The sequence below is a fragment of the Theropithecus gelada genome, chromosome 3 (assembly GCF_003255815.1).
Source record: "Theropithecus gelada isolate Dixy chromosome 3, Tgel_1.0, whole genome shotgun sequence".
NCBI classification, from domain to species: Eukaryota; Metazoa; Chordata; class Mammalia; order Primates; family Cercopithecidae; genus Theropithecus; species Theropithecus gelada.
The window spans coordinates 33165050-33188041 of NC_037670.1; the positions used below are offsets into that span (position 1 = coordinate 33165050).

The 22992-nt window shown below is 40.5% G+C and overlaps 1 protein-coding gene and 1 long non-coding RNA gene across 8 annotated transcripts in view; one reads left to right on the forward strand and one right to left on the reverse strand.

Moving 5' to 3' along the window:
- Nucleotides 1–22992, forward strand: part of GRIK1 (glutamate ionotropic receptor kainate type subunit 1) — a 407238-nt gene that overhangs the window by 175175 nt on the left and 209071 nt on the right. The window lies entirely within an intron of this gene.
- On the reverse strand, nucleotides 5316–21749 carry LOC112620458. The gene is made up of 5 exons (XR_003118530.1): nucleotides 21624–21749; nucleotides 20781–21089; nucleotides 10515–10693; nucleotides 9781–9826; nucleotides 5316–5744 (listed from the first exon to the last, which is right to left on the reverse strand). It is a non-coding gene; the product is annotated as an uncharacterized LOC112620458 (long non-coding RNA).

The following is a 22992-nucleotide window of genomic DNA, read 5'->3' on the forward strand; positions in this document are numbered from 1 at the left end:
TGTGTATCAGGGGTCCCCAATCGCATAGGGGCATAGACTGGTACCGGTACATGGCCTGTTAGGAACCGCTCACTAGAGGAGGTGAGCGGCCAGGGGGTAAGTGAGCGTTACCACCTGAGCTCCACCTCTTGTCAGATCAGCAGAGACATTAGATTCTCTTAGGAGCGCAAACCCTATTGTGAACTGTGCATGGGAGGGATGTAGATTGCACACTCCTTATGAGAATCTAATGCCTGATGATCTGAGGTGGAACCGTTTCATCCCAAAACCAGCTCCCACCACCCCTCACCTCCAGTCTTTGGAAAAATTGTCTTTCAGGAAACCGGTTTCTGGTGTCAAAAAGGGTGGGGCCGCTGTTGTAGATGAACTCTCCCTGTATCTTCACATCATCTTCTCTCTGTACGCATTTGTCTCCATATCAATATGTCCCCTTTTTATAAAGACACCTGTTGTATGGCATTAGGGCCCATCCTAGTGACCTCGTTTTAATTTGATTACATCTATAAAGACCTTGTCTCCTAAGAAAGTCATGTTCTAATTACAAGGTGTCTTTTTTTACTTGACCCAGTTCTAACTGTAACACCTACTGGTAGCCAAACACTATATGAGCCACTCACAAATGGTTGAGACACAGTTTCTGCCCTCATTGTGCTTAATAATCTAGCAAATATAATAATCACTGAGAAAAAAATTTTAAAGAACAATAATTGATTGATCGTTACCTCTGTGCTTGACACTATGCTAAATGCTTTACAAGCATTTTCTCATTTAATCCTCATAGCAACATTTTGAAGTAAGCAGGGTATTCACTATCATTAGAAACAGCTTTGTGGAAAGTTATATTTGACTTGAGTGTGAAGAATAGACTTGTAATTCTTCAGTCAAAGAAGAAGACACATCAGGAAAACTGCATAAGTTGAGGACAGAAAATGTGTGTGTGGGGAACAGAACGTGCTCAACTCTGGTTTTAGGAGGCTGAAATAGACAAGTCTTCAGCATGGTCTGTCTGCCTGCCTCTCTCTTCCTGCCTAGGATCCTCCGGTCTGCAGCATGGGGTTCGGGTGGTATCCCCCCTGCACATACACCCATGCAACCCAGGGGTGGAGGGACATTAACACCCATGGTGCCTTTCCTAACCGATGGGAGTGAAAACGGATACATCATGCTTCCTCCTTTTGTGCCCTGGGTGGACAATTCTGACACACCATTCAGAAGGCTCTCAGAAGGTCCCTGCAGAATCAAGCACCAGGTATTTATAGTGGTGGACAACTCAGTAATGCATTGTTGTGTGGTCTTTCTCTCCTTTTCTATTTTACTCTCCTACCCTATAATTCTCCCCAGAATTCCCATCTCAAAAGACTCGCACAAAAGCCTTGGCCTCAGGTTCCACTTTTAAGAGACTAAGATCACTGGCATCAGATTTTATTATCCCAGGTCAGAGACGAAAATAACTGACTTATCAGTGTCTTTTTCAAAGCCGAGAAGCTTTAGGCATACCGAGAATTAGCACCCAAGTCTCTTGGCTTCCTGAAGAACATCTTCCCCATAAAAGAGGTCATCCAGTCTGAAAAGTCTCGATAATCATTTTCCTGTATAAACACCTTCAAGTGCCTCGCATGAGGGAAAGCACTTTTTGCTCCTTTCTACACCATCACCTCCAGCATGGAAGAGGGGTAGCTGGGACCCCATTGCCAGTGCAACAGAACAAGCTTAAAAATACTTTTATCTGAAGTGATGCTAAAAAGGCAAGTCATGGAAGTAAAATGCAAATGTTCTGTCTCTTATTGTCTTTCCATTACATGGAACACCACACACACACACACACAAATGAATTTCAGCTCAGGAGAAATTAACTTGAACCAAAATGAAAGAGAAGAGTAGAGACTTCTGACTCAAAGGCAAGTCTACTTCAATTGCCTCTGTCACTACCAAATTAAAAGTCGAAGCACAAGAGCCTTTTGGGACCTCTAAAATTGTTCTCTGATTTCTGGAAACTTTCCTTCTGTAGAGAAATAAATATATTAATGGAGTACTTCTTCCTCCCACAATGTCCAAAGTCCTGTATTTTTAAAAATTTATGTTACAGAATATTTTTATATTGCAGTTCTTTTTTTTTTTCATCTTTCTCCTGAGCAAATTTTTATATGAAGGTCACACCAACTTCCATAATGCACAGAGGTTGCATTCTCTTAATGGTTCTAAAAGCCACATACATACGAGCAAATTGCTATCTAGATTAATTATAGAAAATGTTCAAAAGAATTCCATTATTATTGCAGATCCCATTAAGAAGCTGTAATGTATAGATAATAATTCTGTTTACTACAATTGACATCCATACACATCTTGGAAATATCCAGAAAAAGACGTACAGGATATTTTAAAACACACGCACTGTCCCATTCTTTAATTTGACCATTTCCCTTGATTTTATGATGCATTAATCTTCAATGGTTTTGTGAATTTTCTAATTTTCTTTCTCCCTTTTCCATGGGCACCATTCTACCGCTCCTTTGGATGAAGTATATGAGAGTCACACAGTCCCACAGAGAAAGTTGCTATCTAGCTAGCTTGGGAATTTCTACACTTAGGCAGACTCAGGAAAGTGCTAGGAGGAGGCGGTTCCTATAAAGTGCACTCCTATTTCACTACTAAATGAGTTAAGACCCCAGAATCTTCAGTCTTTGGAAAACGATCCCATAACAGAGCCTTTCATGCAATTGAAGAGCTTCTTTCATAAAGAGAGACAGATGGAAGAAACATTGAAGAAAATACTCTGCATTGTAACCTCAAGAAGACTTGGAAGAGGGAAGCCATTTCAAAGAGACTGTTTTCAAAGTATATGCATCCCTGGGGGAGAAAAGCAACTTCATTTATTCTTTTCCCTTATACAAACAAGTTTTCAGAGCAGTCCCTCTGATGAAGTATATCGTACCATGCTCATGAACAGCTGTCCGTATGTATAAGAAAGAATATTTAGAAACAGGTTGCTATTTACTCTAGCAATGCTACTGTGTGTGAGTGAGTCATGGATGCAATAGTGCTGGTTTTGATTTTGTCCGTGGAATAAAATCCAAAATTTAGTGTTATCAAAAACTTTGCACGCTTCTCAACCAGGTCTTATGTAATTTCTGGCTTGAAGAGATGGGAGTCAGACCTCTGTCTCAGGAATTCTCAATCTCAACACAAGGATCAGATTATTATTCATTGTGGGGGGCTTCCCTGCGCATTGCAGAACGTTTAGCAACACCGGGCCTCTACCCCCTGGATGCCAGTAGCACCTACCCAATCGTAACAATCAAAAGTGTCTTCAGATAATGCCGAAATGTAGCTAGGGGTGGAGATGATAAAATCATCCCTGATTCAGAACTACCGCTTTATATTAAGAACATCGTTCTTGGAAGGATTTTGTTTAAGACCTGTGGTTGAGTGTAGGATATGCCAAGAACATACTGAGTTGTCTAAAGAAGAATTTTCTTAGACAATATGTAAGCTGCCAAGAACAGTAGTAAAGAAATATTGAAGGGAAGTGAAGAAGCATTGCTCCTGGCTCTCACAGGTGGACAATGTGCAGGTAGACAATATAAGCCAGTTTGCTGTATTTGTCAGAGGGAAGGATTCTTATTCTGCTCTACATCCTTCCTCTTAGTTCCCATTCGAAGCATTATTAACTGTCCCCTGGCAGATGGTGGTTCAGGGCCAGCCAAAGAGCATCTCCTTCCCTAAAAGCCCTCTAGGTAACTACTGGGAAAAATGATCTTAAATAGCCAATTTAGGGCTAGAAAGAAAAGAATTTTACAGAGTTTGCAGTTGAATGACAGAAGACAGAAGGAATGCAATAACTTAAATACATCTGTAGCCATGTCTATGGAGCGCTGAGGAATCCATTAGGGTATAAGGTAGCAAGGAGACCTCTCAAGGTGGAAAAATAAAAATAAAAAAGATTAGAAGGAAACTGCAGAGTGAAGAAATGAGCCTTTCTCATTACCTGAAAGTGTAATCTCTACTCATAAAAGCAAGCAGAAAAAAAGAGACATATTAGATTTTATTATAAAATAAAAGTAGGAGGGACAAAAATCCTGCACACTCAAGTGTGGTGTGTGCAAAGTGCTCAAGTAACTTAGAAATAAATAAAGGTCTTTGACTTCTTGGTACTATATTAGCATATTCCTCTGTTCTTCTAAGAGCATATGGCTCTGCCAGAGGCAGGAGCTATAAGAAGGGAGGCAGAAATGCAAAGAGGTCTTGATCTTTTAAAGGAAATACATTTCACTATTTTTTCTCCATTTGAAAATCATATTTTATTTCAACCTGTTAGGTTTATATTTTCAAGTCAATAAAAATGTGTAAAATGTCTAAAAGGGCTTGGAATGCATTTTATAAATAGTCTGGGAATTGAAGACTGAAAGCCCTAAGTTTTCTGAATTCACGATTTTAATATCTCTAAGTTCCAGTATCTAGCATGTTAAAGATAAAGTGAAGTTTAGTCACATTTATAATATATTTAATTTTTGCATCCAAACTGACAAAAGGGAGTTCACAATGCTTTTAGTTCTGATGCTTTTGTGGGGAGCAGGTACCTTTCTGATTTCTGCTACTGTGTAAGTATCTAGAAATCAGTTATCTTATGATCTTATGATGTGGTTGTTTATGAAGACACAGCCATCAGCAGTGATTGTGTGGCTTCACTATTGACCTTGCCTAGGGGAATATGGACATCAAACTTTGGATTTAAAAATTATTTCTATGGAGGTTAATTAGCTTTTTGTTAGTGGTGTTTCCTTTGAATGACATTCAGGGGAAATAGGAAAGTCTGAGCTGACACAAAATTTTAGATGACTTTGCAACAGGGAAATTACTTTTTTATGGATGTGGGTACGCTAACGCTGTTAACTAACACTAATTAACTCTGCCTAGAGACAGTCCCAGCAGCTGCATGAAATTAGGATGGTGCTGTCCTACACAATCCACATTGCTAAGGGAGGAAATGAATAAAGGTTTCTGAACATCCATGGAAAAATAAAGTGTTTTCTGTGGCAGTAGTAAACTGAAAGTAGTATTTAATCCTAGATAATGTTTTCACCACCCATTCTTCTGTCCCCATCCTACCAACTTGTGAAAAAATAGGAATCCAACTGTCTTGTTCTTTCAGTTTCCAGACACCCAATGTGGTCCTCTCAATACGTGTCTGCATCATCTTCAGTCTCTGGCTGAGCTCCCAGCAGTTTCATATTTTCCCCCATTCTGTCCCCCCTCCAATTATGTTTCTGAATGTGTACACATCTGTTTAAGAAAGCAAAAGAATCTAAAAGTAATTGGTGTCTTTCTTGGAAAATTAACTCATTTATTTAACCAGCATTTTATTCAGTACTTAGATGTGTTCAGGAAATACATGAGCTTTGGAACATCTCTTTCTGAATCAGCAGCTTCCACACCGAGAGAGTACGCCAGAGTGAAACCTAGCAACTGCCAGAAACTAAATTTAAATCAAATTGTGCATAACTTAATCACAAGATTACATGTTCTATTTACTCAATTGTATTAACAGCAGTCATTCTAAGGCAATGTTTCACTGTCATGGGAGGCTGGAGCCCGGCATGCCCTCCTGTTCCAGTTTCCTTATTCTTGCCTTGGTTTGAGAGCTTAGAATCTCGATCACGTGACGACCACTCTACTGGAGCAGCAGGAGCATATTTGGTTCTCGTTCTATCATCAGAGTCAGCCACCCTCCTGGCTCTGATACTCTGAGGACAGGAGAAAGGGAAGGACAAAAGTCAAAAGACAGGACCATGACATAAACTCTAATACTAACCCCAGCCCACCCACTCCTCAAATAATTTGACCACCATTGGACAGAGCTGCAATAATCTGAAGGCTTTATGCCTTCTTATGACACTTTGTCCCTGTATTAGTCTGTTTTCACGTAAAGAATGCCTGAGATGGGGTAATTTATTAAAAAAAAAAAAAAAAAAAAGGTTTAATGAACTCACAATTTTGTACGGCTGGGGAAGCCTCAGGAAACTTACAATCATGGCAGAAGGCAAAGGGGAAACAGGTATCTTCTTCACAAGGGAGCAGGAAGGAGAATGAATGCAGGAGGAACTACCAAACACTTATAAAACCATCAGATCTTGTGAAAACTCCCTCATTATCAGGAGAACAGCATGGGGGAAACCACCGTCATGATCCAGTCACTTCCCACTAGATCCCTCCCTCGACAAATGGGGATACAATTCAAGATGAGATTTAGGTGGGGACACAGAGCCAAACCATATCAGTCCCCTTAGCAGACAGAAACCTGGCACTGCATTGGAGGAGAAAAGTTGGCTTAGTTTCAGAAGGGAAATTTCAAGCTAGAAACCTGGAAGAATGGGAGAAGAATCTGGTGTTACATTGTTTTCTCATTAATCAGAATCTTAGAACTTCAAAAGATAATCTCAGCTGTCTGTGTGACACATCCAGTATTTCATTTCAAGTACTACATTGAACACGTTGACAGGAATTTATTCATTTTGAAATGAAAACAAATGACACTGAAAGAAAATTAGGGCTGGCTGATTTGATGAGAAAAGCACGACTCTGCAGTCTAAAGGTGACTTTGTAGAGGCTCCCAATTTAAATGCAGGGTGGTCCTGTCCTCCTGGTACTACAGCTCTAGAATTCTTAATGCACGGATGGAAGTTGCCAAAAGTGAGTGAAGAGAAACTCACATATTGTCTTCTTTTCTCCTGTATAATCAAAGAAATGCAAGCATGAGCCCCTGAAAAGTTATTTACCTCTTTTCCTGTTATAGTTGGAATTCTAGTGAAATTAGTATAGCAATTATCATTTAGATAGCTGTAATAATTGGAGACTAGGAAGAATAAGTTGTAAGTGGCCTACTTACCTTCAAATGTAATTCCTCACAATTTGCAGAATGAAACAGTGAACCTAGTGTTTCTTTAACGGTAAAGTAATCATTTTTAAAATGAGAGAAAATGCTGTGGTTTTAAAACTTAGCATGTCTGATTTTTAAGTTAGTCTTTCAGGTGATCTCAGAATGTTATTCACATGGCACCTTACGATGATGATGCCCTCCTGGAAAGACATGAAGACTGACATTTAGATCTATCATTTCCAAAGACAGAATATTTTTTAACTAGAGAAACCATGTCCCCTGAACTAGGATACAGCATTGCATGAAGGAAACTGTGAACATTGAAAATCTCCATGTTTCAAACATTGCCATGTGGAAAAAATATTGTACTGCATAGCTTTACTTTATTTTGTGTAATAGAAACATTTCTTGCTGGGAGCGGTGGCTCATGCCTAGAATCCCAGCACTTGGGAGGCAAGTGGATCACCTGAGGTCAGAAGTTTGAGACCAGCCTGGCCAACTCGGTGAAACCCCATCTCTACTAAAAATACAAAAATTAGCCAGGTGTGGTAGCAGGCACCTGTTATCCCAGCTGGGAGGCTGGGACAGGAGGCTGGGGCAGGAGAATTGATTGAACCTGGTAGGCGGAGGTTGCAGTGAGCTGAGATTGCGCCATTGCACTCCAGCCTGGGCAATAAGAATGAAACTCTATCTAAAAAAAAAAGAGAGAGAGAGGCCGGGTGCAGTGGCTCACACCTGTAGTCCCAGCACTTTGGAGGCTGAGGCGAGTGGATCACAAGGTCAGGAGATCGAGACCATCCTGGCTAACATGGTGAAACCCTGTCTCTACTAAAAATACAAAAAATTAGCTGGGCGTGGTGGCGGGTGCCTGTAGTACCAGCTACTGGGGAGGCTGAGGCAGGAGAATGGCATGAACACGAGAGGTGGAGTTTGCAGTGAGCCGAGATTGGGCCACTGTACTCCAGTCTAGGTGACAGAGCGAGGCTCCATCTCAGAAAGAAAGGAAAGAAAGAAAGAAAGAGAGAAAGAGAGAAAGAGAGAAAGGAAGGAAGGAAGGAAGGAAGGAAAGAAGGAAGGAAGGAAGGAAGGAAAGAAAGAAGGAAAGAAAGAAGGAAAGAAAGAAAGAAGGAAGGAAGGAAGGAAGGAAAGAAAGAAAGAAAGAAAGAAAGAAAGAAAGAAAGAAAGAAAGAAAGAGAAAAGAAAGGAAGGAAGGAAGGAAGGGAGGAAGGAAGGAAGGAAGAAAAGAAAGAGAGAGAAAGAAAGAAAGAGAAGAAAAACATTTCTAAAATTCTAACTGTAATTGTAAAGGCATAAATAGAATTTGATTTAAAAGACAACTGAATTCCACACACAGTGAATACTTGTGAAATACAAGAACTTTTTCTAAATAAATATTTATCTTAATATATAGCATGATTTGCTTTTTTTCATTTCAGAATTGATTTTCTTGTTGAAAGTTATACAGTAATATTTGATCTATTTCTTCAACATATTAATTAGATTTCGACTTAGGCTAAATGGCAGGCCTGTTTTCAGTACCTCAGAGAGAGCAAGGGTATTGTGCTGCATTCACTTTATGGAACTCTGCTGCACTTGGCCTATGGTCTTTCTGTCAAGCTGGTTGTGATAGCAAGGAATGCTGAATGCGCTCATGAGTTCAAGAACCTGGTTTCTGAGCTGGAAGTTCACATCAGAGCATGTGCTGAGTGCAAGTGCAATGGGTCAGAAGCTAATGGAAAGGGTCCAAAGGGTGCAGGCAACAGGGGCACTGTGTCTCCAAGGGGCATTTACCAGCTTGGCAAAGTGCTTATCAGGGAAATTAGTAGTTTCTGACAACTTGGGTAAGTCACAGGTTTCATGGTGAAATTTATCATCATCAAGAGCAAGCCCACAGTGGATTACCGAGGACAGGGTATTGCCCTTGTAATCAGCAAGTATCACACAGGAAAGGTAAGTGTTGTTGTGAAACTAAAAAAGTAAGCCCACAAAATTTTGGAAATTCCACCTTTGCAGTCCCCAAACATAATCCCTTGGAATCTGTCTGGAAAGTTTTTTTCATCTGAATTACTAAAAGCCCTTTCAAGAGAAATTTGAATCTTGGCCTTGTATGAACTGTGAACCACTGACAGACATCTACAGGTGTACAGAGGTACAGTTTTCTGTCTGTGCTTGTATCTACAGCTTTAACTGTATAAAGTGACTCAATCTAAGCCACTAGTTCTTGAGACGCCTCTGCAAGGCCGTGTATGAACAAGACCTACTAGAATTACTCTCAATGACTTTCAAATTCGGTCGCTGTTTTATTGTGGAAAGCTGTTAGAGAGAATTAAAATCTCCGAGGCATCTTCGCATACCACAGTGCCACCCATGGAGTGATGATTGCTCTTAAAGGCTAATTTGATTATGTGCCACCATTAATGGTGAAATGGGAAAGTTTCAAAACACTGTTCGCTTCAAATACAACAATTTCCCTCCCTACCCCCCAAGCTTACTTGTATTTCAGTTGCAGAAAACAACCAGTGTTTCTTATTTAAAGGCCTGGCATTCTCTTGGCTTTTATGTTGGGGCACATGCCTGAGTCACACTTTGTGTCTGACGTGCAATGAGGTCCCCCTGGAAATTGCCACCTTTACTCACTTGCCACTTTGTCTCCGCCAATGAGGGTTTCCCAGCGCAAATAATCTGACAACCAGGCCACAAACAAGAGGATGTCAGAGGTGAAAAGAGGATGAGGCTCCATCTAGAACAGTGTCATACATTCCCAACACTGTATATGCTTAGAGTAGGCAGGCAACATGTTAGGAAGAAACAGATCAGGCTTTGGAGTCAGAAAAAGTGGATTCAAATCTCAGGACCTTGGCCACAGGCCAATCACTTAATCTCTTAGGTCTCAGATTTCTCACCTATAAACAGAAGAAGAAATCTTTCTCATAAAGGAAGCTGTAAGAACTGGAACAGACACAGAATAAAGATTATTTTATGGACAACCAATAAATGGTAGTACTCTTTATTACTATCATTACAAAAAGGTTTGAACAGCTGCTCAAAATTGTGGTTTGGGGCTCATTGGAATTAGAAACTTCTGTAGAGAAAATGTCCTTATTGAGATAGCCTAGGACAAATCAATCTTCGCATCTGTCACTGCCTACCTTCCAGGGAGGAGAGGAGTAGACAGCAGAGGGAAGAGAGGTCAGCTTTGTATAATGGACAAATCAAAGACAAGCCAGAAAGAGTTAATGAAATGCATTCTACCTAAAATTAAACCCAGTATTCTATAACTCTCCAGTAATGTTACAGTGCCTCTATTGTCTTCCTTTGTTCGGGTTTCTGACTTCTGTTCTCCCTCTCCACATCTTCTTGCCATTCTCTTTCGTATCATGTCTATGCATCTGTCAGTCTGTCTGCCAATAGTATAATCTATGATTCCAAAGACTTAAGAAGTATGTAAGTAAATACTGCTGTGCCAGGCACTCTGTTCACCAGTTGCTTTATATACATTCATTTAATCTTAACAACAACCTTGAAAACATAGCATTAGAAAATAAGGGAACTGAAGCTGTTTTCCCGTTAAAAAGATTTCTGAAGATCTCACAGAGAGGAGCTTCTGAAGCCAGAAACTGAATCGGGACTTACCTACCTCCTTCCCAGTGCTGATGCTGAGTGGCTCCCTTAACTGAAACCCCTAAATTAGAGCTCCATGTTTTGTTCTGTTCTGTGTCCTGGTTGTTTCTCTGAGCTCCTTTGATCTGCTGTTTCTGGATTCACAGGCATCCCTTTTGCTGCTTCCTTGATAGCTCTGAGACAGGCTTGAAGAACCTGAAGAGAATGTTGGACTGGAAGAGGGTGCATTATCTCACTAAACACACACTAATGACCTAAGAAGAAGAGGCTTTGTGATTGTCCTTTCATAATTTTGCTCAGTGTTCTAGGACTATGTAAGCAAATACAGGCTTCTTTGACTGGAAGTAAATAAGTTTAATGATGTTTTGTGGCCAATTCCTTCCAACACCATCAAAATAAGCTGTTTGTCATGACTTGACCTTATTTTGTTATAATCCCTGTGATATGGTTTGGCTGTGTGCACACCCAAACCTCATCCTGAATTGCAGCTCCCATAATTTCCATGTGTCGTGGGAGGGACCTGATGGAGATAATTGAATCATGGGGGCAGGTCTTTCCCATGCTGTTCTTGTGATAGTCAATAAGTCTCATAAGATCTTACGGTTTTATAAAGGAGAGTTCCTCTATACAAGCTCTCTTACCCGCCACCACGGAAGACGTGACTTTGCTCCTCATTCACCTTCTGCCATGATTGTGAGGCCTCCCCATCCATGTGGAACTGTGAGTCCATTAAACCTCTTTCCTTTATAAATTGCCCATTCTCGAGTGTGTCTTTATTAACAGCGTGAGAACAGACTAATACACCCAGTAACAGAGACTTGATGTTATTTCCCAAATCTTAGTTCTTTTCCCTCTTTGGCATGCAATCAGAGTATATTTCACAGCTTTCCTTGCATTTAGGTGGGCACGGATGGTTACATTCTGACCAATGGAATGTGACTCCAGCAGGTGAAAGGTGGAAGATCTCTAATGTGGAACATGCTACTCCTTCCCACCTTCATGACCTTCACTGTTCTCTGATTAGAGCAAAAGATAAATTTCTATTATCTCAAGCTAAGATCTGAGAAACACTTGTCATAGATAGCCTACACTGTCCAGTGCAATCTATTTCAAGAATATAAAGCAGCTTCCCTCAACTGGGAATAACTTTGCCAATTAGGGCTATGGAAATGTCTGGACACACTTAAGATTACAACTGAGGGAGGGGTAGTATTGGCATTAATGGGTAGAGGTCAGGAAGGTTGCTAAAAATTCAAAAACATGGGACTGTCTTCCACAGCATAAAATTATTCAACCCAAAATATCGTTAATGCAGAAGTTGAAAAATCTTGCTTAAAGTTAAGTCCTCTGGGGGAAAAAAATGATTATCTGGTACACACTCAGTAAGCTCTTGATTGACTGGCTTCTTTGAGAAAGAACTTAAAAAATTACGCTATCCTCATGCCGACCATCTTTTAAGCAGGAATTTATTAGGAGAAAAATTAGTCATAGAAGTAATCACTATTTATGTTTCAAATTTTCTATATATAAGAAATTGTGTTCGTTAATTAAATTGGCAAATTTAGTAAAACGAACATCTTTTATTCACAGAAGTAGTGTAGTTTAATTAATCGATGCACTTAAATCTGGAGGTTGACCATTATAACATTAGCACTATGTGAGGAAAACATATGCTGTTTACCAAAATAGTTAATCTGAGAAGCTGAAGGAAACCTTCTACCCTGATTTTTGAGTTCCTGCTTTGTCTGCAGGGATTTACCAATTGGAACAGCGTATGTGACGGGAATTGAAATGAGACCACCAACCCCTCTTAAATGTGATATTGGCACAGTCCCTGGTTGGGATACATCCATTTCAGTCACTGATTTCTTTTTTAAAATTTATTTATTTATTTTTATTTTTTATTTTGAGATGGAGTCTCACTCTTGTTGCCCAGGCTGGAGTGCAATGGTGCAATCTTGGCTCACAGCAACCTCCGCCTCCCAGCTTCAAGTGATTCTCCTGCCTCAGCCTCCCGAGTAGCTAGGATTACAGGCACCCGCCACCACGCCTGGCTAATTTTTGTATTTTTTTTTAAGTAGAGATGGGGTTTCACCATGTTGGCCAGGCAGGTCTCAAATTCCTGACCTCAGGTGATCCGCCCACCTCAGCCTCCCAAACTGCTGGGATTACAGGTGTAAGCCACCGAGCCCGGCCACTGGTTTGTATTTCAAGTGGCAAACTAAAAGGTACAAATATGATAGAATTTTCTCATTTATTTTAAATATCACATGCTCATAATAAAATTTTTTCCTAAATGTTCCTTGAGGCATCCACTTAAAGAACTCAAAAACGTTTTTTTTTAGTCTTTAAGAGGTTTTTGTAAGCCAGACTACCTTAATAACCATGGCCTCAATCACAGACAGTAAAAATACGCTTTGCATTTCTCTTATAACCCGAATATCTAGGCCAGCTCCTAGTAAAATGTTATCCTAACCTTTTTACTTAATTCATGACAGATTTTTGGGATATATTCTACTTTCCAGGCACTGAGTTAAATTCTGGAGACCAGAAAGACCAAGACATTGTCCCTACACTGACATTTTATCTAACAATCCTGTTTTCATATTCCTTGCCCTTAGTTCTCCCTATTTTTTTATTTCTCCTCTAGTTCTCATTCCATATCAGAGGGCTCCTGTGGCTGCTCCTTGCTCTGTGGGATTACACTCTTCCACCTGCCTCCTGTCTCTGCAGGTAAAGAGGCACCCAAAGGAGCTTCCACTCTACAGACACATTGCTCTCTGGAGCCTTGTTCTTGCTGTGGCCACTATGACTTTACCACATTCCAGGACAAGCAATTTAAACCTCATGCCTCAGATCCCCTACCTGGAATGTGAGAATGATAGTGGTATTCACCTCTTAGGGTCACCATGAAGAGGAAATAAGTGAATGCCTGTTAGTTAACTGTTAAGAACAGTGCCTGGCACATGGTAAATGGTGTCCCATGTTGATGTTGATGCTGATGTTCTTACCCTAAGTTCTCCCTTTCCCTTCTCAACCAGGGCAATTAACCTGCCTTGTGCCTGATTTCCTCAAGGCTAAAGTGTAGGATGATCATGCTTCAAATCAATGAATCCATACTAATATACTAACAGGAAAAGACTTGAGAACTTCCAGGCACCCTTTCTTTCTCCTCTAGCTTAAAGGAGATGAGCAGAAAACAAATATTTGTTTTTATCCACCACTACAATGTGATAGAAATATAGAATTGGTGTACTCAAATATGAACCTTCATATTTGGATTATATGGAAAATAATATTTTAGGATTCTTACTAGTATTAGCATTCCATGAAAGAAACATATAACTAGGATAGACAGATAGATAATAGCTAGCTAGGTAGCTAGCTAGATAGATTTAGACATATAGACAGAGTACAAAGAATTGGTTTACATGACTGTGGAGACTAGATAAGTCTGAAATCTATAGGGCAGGCCATCAAGAAGGAGAAAATGGAGACTCCCAAGCTGAAGCTAATGCTGCATTCCACGGGGAGAATTTCCTGTCCCCCAGGTACACCTCAGTTCTACCCTCACATCCTTTCAACTGGTTGGATCAGGCCCACCCAGATTGTGGAAAATAATCTGCCTTACTGAAAGTAAACAGATTGCAGATGCCAACAATCTCTCCTGCATAGTAAAATACCAATCAACAACAAAGACAGATTACAGCTGGACCAAATGCACTTAGTACACTTGGATTTTTCCATACTAATGAAGTTAAACAGAAAAATAAATAAATACAGCAATAGGAAAGTCCAAAATAACTCATGTGTGGCTTTGTTATGTACTTGGAGATAGATGCTTACACATATGTGTCATGCCTACAGAGACTGAGGTCCCAGGCAGGAGACCGAGAATACGGAAGGAAAAACTAAATTTCCTATAGAAAATGCATGTAAAACAGGTTTCAGAGCCAAATAATCACGTGTTCAAATCCTGTTTCCTACTATTTAGGTGAGTTACACAGTATTTCAGCAACCTTGCCAGTAACACCCAGGTTGGTGCTTAATTGAATGACTGGGTACTGTCACCTAGTCAAGCTGACACATTGAAATGACAATCACAGTCCTCTGTGTCAGATGTGTGCTTTTGCATTTATTCCTCACAGAAATCCCACAGGGTGAGGATTACTCCCCATTTCGTAAGAGGAAATTATGGTTTCACAATCTGAAATACTGTGTAACTCAACTAAATAGTAGGAAACAGGATTTGAACACGTGATTATTTGGCTCTGAAACCTGTTTTACATGCATTTTCTATAGGAAGCTTAGCTTTTCCTTCCGTATTCTCGGTCTCCTGCCTGGGACCTCAGTCTCTGTAGGCATGACACATACGTGTAAGCATCTACCTCCAAGTACATAACAAAGCCAAACATGAGTTATTTTGGACTTTCCTATTGCTGTATTTATTTATTTTTCTGTTTAACTTCATTAGTATGGAAAAATCCAAGTGTACTAAGTGCATTTGTTCCAGCTGTAATCTGTCTTTGTTGTTGATTGGTATTTTACTATGCAGGAGAAATTAGAATATTTTACTATGCAGACTAATTTACACACAGAGTTGTCATCCTATCAAAGCCAGTTTTCAAACACCCAAGACTTCTCTGCATACTGCAGTTTTGGTAACGAGTCTGCCTGCCTAGCAAAGGGTACCTAACTTTGAAGGATTTTTCTCCTTAAGAAAAAGGATCCCAATACCTCTTACTGGTTCATGGAGATTTCCATATGTTCTGATCCAGGTAGGTTTTGCTCAATGTACATATGATCTACATAATTATACAAGGGCACAGAACATCCAATAATCCAATCGCACACACTATTCCCTCTTCTGAGGCACACAGACTTTTCCCTTAGATCTTCATACTGTTTACCTAAAAATATTTCCTACAGCTGTACATGAAATCAAAGACTGCTTTCTTTAATAAAGCAAAAGGATGATTTTAAAGGTAACTCTTTTAAAAATAGCCTGTCAATATCTGCTTTTACACTCTAGAACAGAGTGAATGATTTGTTTTCTACTTTTGTTCCCATTTCTCTTTCTTTACCTAAAGGGAGCTGGTAAAATTTTCTGTGGTTTCACGGGGACAATTTGATGGTAGCTAACAGTAATAAGAAGCCTATCTATGCCAGAGGGCTTTGCTACACTGGCCCCATCTGCGGAGAGTCCAACACTGATTTCGTCACAGGCTTCATGTCTTGAGCATTCAATTTGCCTCTAAGATATTTCAGTGCCTGGAGAGTTAAGATGTTTTCTTGACAGGCAGCCAAGGAAGCCAAGTACGTGATTGATTTTCCTAGAGAGAAAAAAGAAAATCTTCCCATTAATTACCTCTTATCTATTTTATAATGCAGACGAAGGGCTTGCTTCTCAATCAAAGTATATTTTATTATGCATGAAGAAGAGAATATCCTTTGTTACATTGCACTAGACAATGTATTTTATAAAATTGTTATTAACTATTAATAATTGCTATTATGCAATGGGCCAATATTCTTTTCCACTAAACATGGATGAAGTAAGACAGCTTGCAAACTCAAAACACACGCACATGCGCGCACTCACCTGAAAAAGAGCTCTTGCCTCTGGCATGTTATCATCTGACAAGAGCATAGGGTACTGTGCGTATTATTTTGCAGGTTCTCCAAATAGGAACTAGAGCAGCCTGTCATATCAAATCTGAACTTGTCTGGCATTTCTTTTTTTTTTTTTTTTTTTTTTTTTTTTTTTTTTTTTTGAGACGGAGTCTTGCTCTGTCACCCAGGCTGGAGTGCAGTGGCCGGATCTCAGCTCACTGCAAGCTCCTCCTCTCGGGTTCACGCCATTCTCCTGCCTCAGCCTCCCGAGTAGCTGGGACTACAGGCACCCGCCACTTCGCCCGGCTAGTTTTTTGTATTTTTTAGTAGAGACGGGGTTTCACCGTATTAGCCAGGATGGTCTCGATCTCCTGACCTCATGATCCGCCCGTCTCGGCCTCCCAAAGTGCTGGGATTACAGGCTTGAGCCACCGCGCCCGGCCTTGTCTGGCATTTCTAAGCAGAGTCCTCCACTCCCACCTTCTCCAATCATTTAAGAAATCTCCTTTCCTGGTACCCTTCAATAACAGATGCATTACCTATATACACGTTTTTTTTTTTTTTTGGAGGCAGGGTCTCACTCTGTCACCCAAAGTTGGAGTGCAGTGGCACGATCCTAGCTCACTGTAGCCTTGAACTCCTGGGCTCAAGCAATCCTCCTGCCTCGGCCTCCCAAGAAGCTAGCACTACAGGCACATGCCACCACACTCACTAATATTTTATTTTTTAAGTTTTTTTTGTAGACATATGAGTCTCAGTATTTTACTCAGGCTGGTCTCAAATCCCCGGCCTCCAGGGATCCTCCCACCTCAGCCTCTCAAAGTGCTGATATTACAGGTGTGAGCCACTGTGCTTGGCCATATTTTTTCTTTGAATTTACTTTGTGCAATATTGTTAAGCTCCTTTTTCTGGCCATTTGGTCTCATCCAAGAAATAGGAAGCTTCTTGCGAAGAAGAAACAGACTTTCTCTTTCGAGAATTTTCACACATCCTTCATGCTTACAGCATATAACCAAAGAATACGCAAAATTTTTTGTAGGACCTCAACAAAATTAAGTTCCTTGTTCTTATAAATAGTTAAATTAGGGGTAAAATGACTGAACAGGAAAGCTACTGTTAAGGATATCATTCCTGGACCAAGTGCTTAGGCACATACTAATGAAAGCAAGTCCCAGCCCATTCTAGCTCTGACCTTATCTCATGGAAGTTACCAGATCACTATCTACAGAAACGTTAAAAGTCCAAGGGCATCAAAAGGATAATAGAGTTGCTTCAGAAAAACCAGCTTCTTCTTGAACCCTAGGGAAACCTTGGAGACATCATGAATTTCTCAGAAGAGCCCTAGCTCTAGAGACTTATCTCTTGCCAGTACTAAAAAGGCTTAGCATTTTAATTCAGATTTTCTATACTGAGACGACATATGCTAACCATATTTGGAAGCAATTAAAATGGTGACACCCACTGCCATGCGCACATGTCCTCATTAACTTTGGGAATGTGTTACAGGCAGGTAGGAAAGACAGCTAGCTTCTCAAAAGAAAACTCCCATAAGTGGAATTAGAATGGCAAATAATGGGAACAATCATAATGCAAATGCACATTAAAAGGTCATTAACAAACTGGTCAAATTACTTGCAACCTATGTAAAAATCAGAGGCGGGCCGGGCGCGGTGGCTCAAGCCTGTAATCCCAGCACTTTGGGAGGCCGAGACGGGCGGATCACGAGGTCAGGAGATCAAGACCATCCTGGCTAACACGGTGAAACCCCGTCTCTACTAAAAATACAAAAAACTAGCCGGGCGAGGTGGCGGGCGCCTGTAGTCCCAGCTACTCGGGAGGCTGAGGCAGGAGAATGGCGTAAACCCAGGAGGCGGAGCTTGCAGTGAGCTGAGATCCGGCCACTGCACTCCAGCCTGGGCGACAGAGCGAGACTCCGCCTCAAAAAAAAAAAAAAAAAAAAAAAAAAAAAAAAAAAAAATCAGAGGCACCAGTATCCACCAGGACATATGCAGATTCCCTCCCATTGTAGTAAAAACCATCTTGCCTGTAACAGATTGACTGGGTGTGTCAGGCTGAGAGGCATTAGCAGAGCTGCTGTGTGCATGGAAGGAATAAAGAAGGACTTATGGAGCATGCAATTGCAAGTTCTCCCTGGGCCCAGGACTATATCATTAAGAGGTGGCTCCTTAATAACATAGGCTCACTCCCCATTCCCATCCACAGAGATGAAGTCATGGTAAGCCTTCAGCAGCAAGAGCAACCTTGAAGGGGAAAAGTGGCACCAAGAGGCAGCTAAAGGAAGGTGATCTGGAAAAAAGGTCCAGTCCCACCATTACTATTACCAGATGAAATGGAGGTAGGCTAAGGACAGAAATGTGCAAAAGGCTGCAGTAGGGGTGGTGTGAGGCAGCTTTCTTGCCAACTAATCATGTTTAAAACCTATCTAATATACAGCAAATATATATTATAAGATATATATTATATATATTATATATTTATCAAATATATATTATAAGATATATATTATATCTATTATAAGATATATCAAATATAACCAACTGTTATATCTGTCAGGCCTCTGAGCCCTAGCTAAGCCATCATATCCCCTGTGACCTGCACGCATACATCCAGATGGCCTGAAGTAACTGAAGAATCACAAAAGAAGTGAAAATGGCTGGTCCCTGCCTTAACTGATGACATTACCTTGTGAAATTCCTTCTCCTGGCTCATCCTGGCTCAACAGCTCTCCCACTGAGCACCTTATGACCCCCACCCCTGCCTGCCAGAGAACAACCCCCTTTGACTGTAATTTTCCACTACCCACTCAAATCTTATAAAATGGCCCCACCCCTATCTCCCTTTGCTGACTCTCTTTTCGGACTCAGCCCACCTGCACGCAGGCGATTAAAAAACTTTATTGTTCACACAAAGCCTGTTTGGTGGTCTCTTCACACAGACGTGAGTGAAAATATCAAACCTATCTTATTAGATATATCAATTTGATATCTAATAATATATCAAACCTCTTATTTGATATATCAGTATCACAGGTTTTCTTTCTTCTTATGAGAATCTGTAAGAGAGCTGACTCTGCAACAGTCTCCAAATTTTGCTTCTCTCATTCTTCTCTCTCCTTCTCTCTCTCTATTGACCCTCATCAGAAAATCAAGGAGAGATTGGACCATACTTCCTGGTGTCCTACCTTTACTAGAAAATCTGCCTCAGCAATCAGTAATTCCAGACAAATGTGGTGCCACATTTTGTCTATACACCCCTGCTAGGTCCCCAAATGTCAGCGTGATTGTGAGTCTCAAATCTTTGCAGTTCCAAGTAAAATTGCCACATCTTTTCTCTCTACCAGATGCCTCCTGTCATCACTGTTGACCCAGAGCTCTGGCTCAGGGTGATGTTTCTATCATGTGGTTGGCTTGTCTTTCCTTTAGAATCGATCCAGAGTTGGAGTTTGCAAATGTAGAGTAGGTGCATATTCAGAAAGAAAGCAACACAGCAAGAAAGGAATAAAGGACGAGAGAGGGAGGAAAGGAGGAAGGGAGGGAGGGAAGGAGGGAGGGAGGGAGGGAGGGAAGGAGGGAGGGAAGGAGAGAAGGAAGGGACAGAAGGAAGGAAAATAGGGTGACTAGTTTAGGTATGGTTGTACATATTTTAATTACCACAAAAAGACTCTTCCCTCTCCCCAATTAATTCTTCTATCCTGATTCCTCATTGTATATGAAATGCTATCATTAAAAAATAATTTGTTGGTTCTTATCCCTACAACTACTACTACTAATACTCTTATATAACAACTACTAGTAATATTCATGAAATATACAAATAAATAAAAATAAATAGTAAAAATAATAAAGACTTCACAATTTAGATTATGTACTTTTGATATTAAATAGAAATTTACGCTTTTCATAAACAGACTCTTTTTAACTTCACTGCAACATGTAGACTATGTTTTATTATACTGATTAGAAACTGAGACTCAGAGAAGTTAAATAATTTAATGAAATTCACACAGATAATATATTTTATAGTCGAAATATATAAGCAGTTCTTCTGACTTTAAAATATGATCCTTCCCACCCCCATATGTCAAGTTGTATGCTTTCGCTTGCCGCCTTTTAAAAGGTAGAAATAATCCTCAGTCAAGTGCTGCATGTGAATTCATATTAAAGTGTTTGCACTCTCCTGCTAATAAAGACCCAAAAGTGGCAGAAATGGTACAGAAGAGAAGGCAGCTTGGGATCTGGCAGTCTTGTGAAGGGTCAGTCATGGCCATAAACAAGGATATGTGGAATCCAGTGGGAGCCTCCTTAACTAGCACATCCCAAAGAAGTTACAGAGAGCTCAAGCCCTTCAGCCCATTTCACAGATGGAGATGCTGAGGCCAAGGCTATTAGACCTGCCCACTATGCCATATCTGATTGGTGACAAAGCTGAGTCTCCTGACTTCCAGTCTAGTGAGGTTTCTATCATCCAGTCCTATCCCTATGTGATCAGCTGCATAAATTCTGAGGAAAACAACTGACTATATTGTTCAATATCTACTATAACATGCAACTTGCTCGTCGGAAAGTTAAGGCTAACTTTTTCCCCAACAGGAGAGTCAGAAACAAATCACTTTTAGTAATAATGAAGCTCTGTTAGAAGTACCACTCACCTTAAAAATGTGTTTAGGAATTATTAATCTCTCAGCATTCTGATTTTCCTGGCTTTCTGAAGCTAAGATGTTGCAGGAGAGCCTCCGTGGCTTTGATCACAGGCAATCAAAGAGGACTTTGTGTAGCTTCCAGGGACATGCTGTTGCTGGAAAAGTCGGAGCTCTGCTATGCAAAAGAAACTGCTACAGAAATCCCCTTCATTCTTAACTTCAGATCAAATTAGGATCAGAAGGCTCTTGTTTGTCCCCCAGGAGTCTGTGGTTTTAATTTTCTTATCTGCATTTTTCTTTCCTGCCTTTTCCAGGTAGCTGTCACAAAAAATATGAAAAGGGTGTTAATGTGTTGATCGTTCTTTGCTGCTTCTCACTTTCATGTTTACAGCAAGGAGAAGAGCAATTGTTTCTACCAGTTGCTTTAGTGTTTTGAGTTCTTATATGTGTAATAACTATCTTGGTAGGCCCAGAACACACCATTTCATCCAATTTTGAAATTTGGATTTTATACCCAATGGATTATTTTAGTACGGATTACGAATGCTTATACTATTCTGCCTAGCAGAGGTTTGGGTCATAAAAATCATTAAATGTAAAATATTGCACAGAGTTGCCCAAATTGTCATATCTCTGGCCAAATTTACGGAAATAAAAAGAGTCATGCAATTGGGTTGTTTCTATAGTTTGGAAACTTCGGCTCTTACCCTCTCTTAAGCTACTCAGGAAATTTCCAAACTCTAAAATCTGAGAGGAATGGTTCAGACAGACAAAGGTGGTCTAGAATGGAGACTTACCTGATGCCAAGGATGGTAGGACCCATGGGTGCCCACTTCACCCATGTGATCCTACCTCTTGTGAGGCTTCACTGATGACCTTGGCTTCCTCTTTGATTAACTTTTTGGTGGCTGAGCCTCTTGAAATTGACTTGGACAAACTTGGGCAAACAATTTTCTTTTGAAACAACAGAGTGTAACTGAAATACCGCTGGAAAATTCAAACAATACTCTTATTAATGCCGGGGGAAACAATACGTAAATAAATCCAAGAACTTAGATGAATACTTAAGAAACATACACCTTGCTTTCACAGTGTTAGCTGGAACTCAGGAAAGGGGTGTTGGAAAAAGTGGAGGTGGCATGGTTCTTTTATTTTATTGTTTAAGATGAAAGGGGATTAAGCATGTTAAAATTCTAAGGGAGAAAACGTTTGCTCTAAATTGTGACATTAAAAAGACTAACATTAAGTCACAGAATATTTCTTCAATGGACTGCTGAAATTTATGTCTGCAATCACTATTCATATTTTCTATTCTTTTTTTTCTTTGAGATGGAGTCTCGCTCTGACGCCAGGCTGGAGTGCAGTGGTGCGATCTCTGCTCACTGCAACCTCCGCCTCCCAGGTTCTAGCGATTCTCCTGCCTCGGCCTCCCCAGTAGCTGGAACTACAGGCATGTGCCACCACACCCAGCTAATTTTTGTATTTTAGTAGAGACGGAGTTTCACCATATTGGTCAGGATGGTCTTGATCTCCTGACCTCATGATCCACCCGCCTCATCCCCCCAAAGTGCTGGGATTACAGGCGTGAGCCACTTTACCCGGCCCGTGCTTTCTATTCTTTCTTCAACAAATTGATATTATCTTTCTTCAACAAACTGATACTTTCTTCCTTCGCCTCTTCTCAGGGTCTGCCTTGCTTACCTTAACCCATACAGGAAGCCAGATCACAAGTGGAGATTTCCTTCCTGACATGTAAAGAGCACACAACAAGGATTTGGGAGATTAATCTGATGTGTAAGAGCCAGACACATCCTACTCAAAAGGCTGCTTTTACTCCCTAGCTATGACCATGCTTAAATGGCATGCCCATATTGCTCTGAGACTTTCTTTTCCCTTATCCTCCCAAGGCTGTGCAGACATCAGTTGAGACTACATTCTTCCTTAGTACTCTAATACATTCGGGCTGGTTACAATCAAGTCTTGCAGTCTGGGAGTTCTTTTGTCTATTTAAGGTAACTGTGATTCTCCACTTTTATTTATTATTTGTTTGGCTCAAAGTTTAGCTCTGAGGGAACAATTTTATTTTCATTATTCCTAAGTTCTTGGGAGACACCTTATGGTATCCCACATAGACTAACAATACCATGTAGTAGTGCAAATTCACTGTAAGTAAACCAATGAAAATCAGACCTTTAATCTGATCGGGGTGTAGAAAATGGCT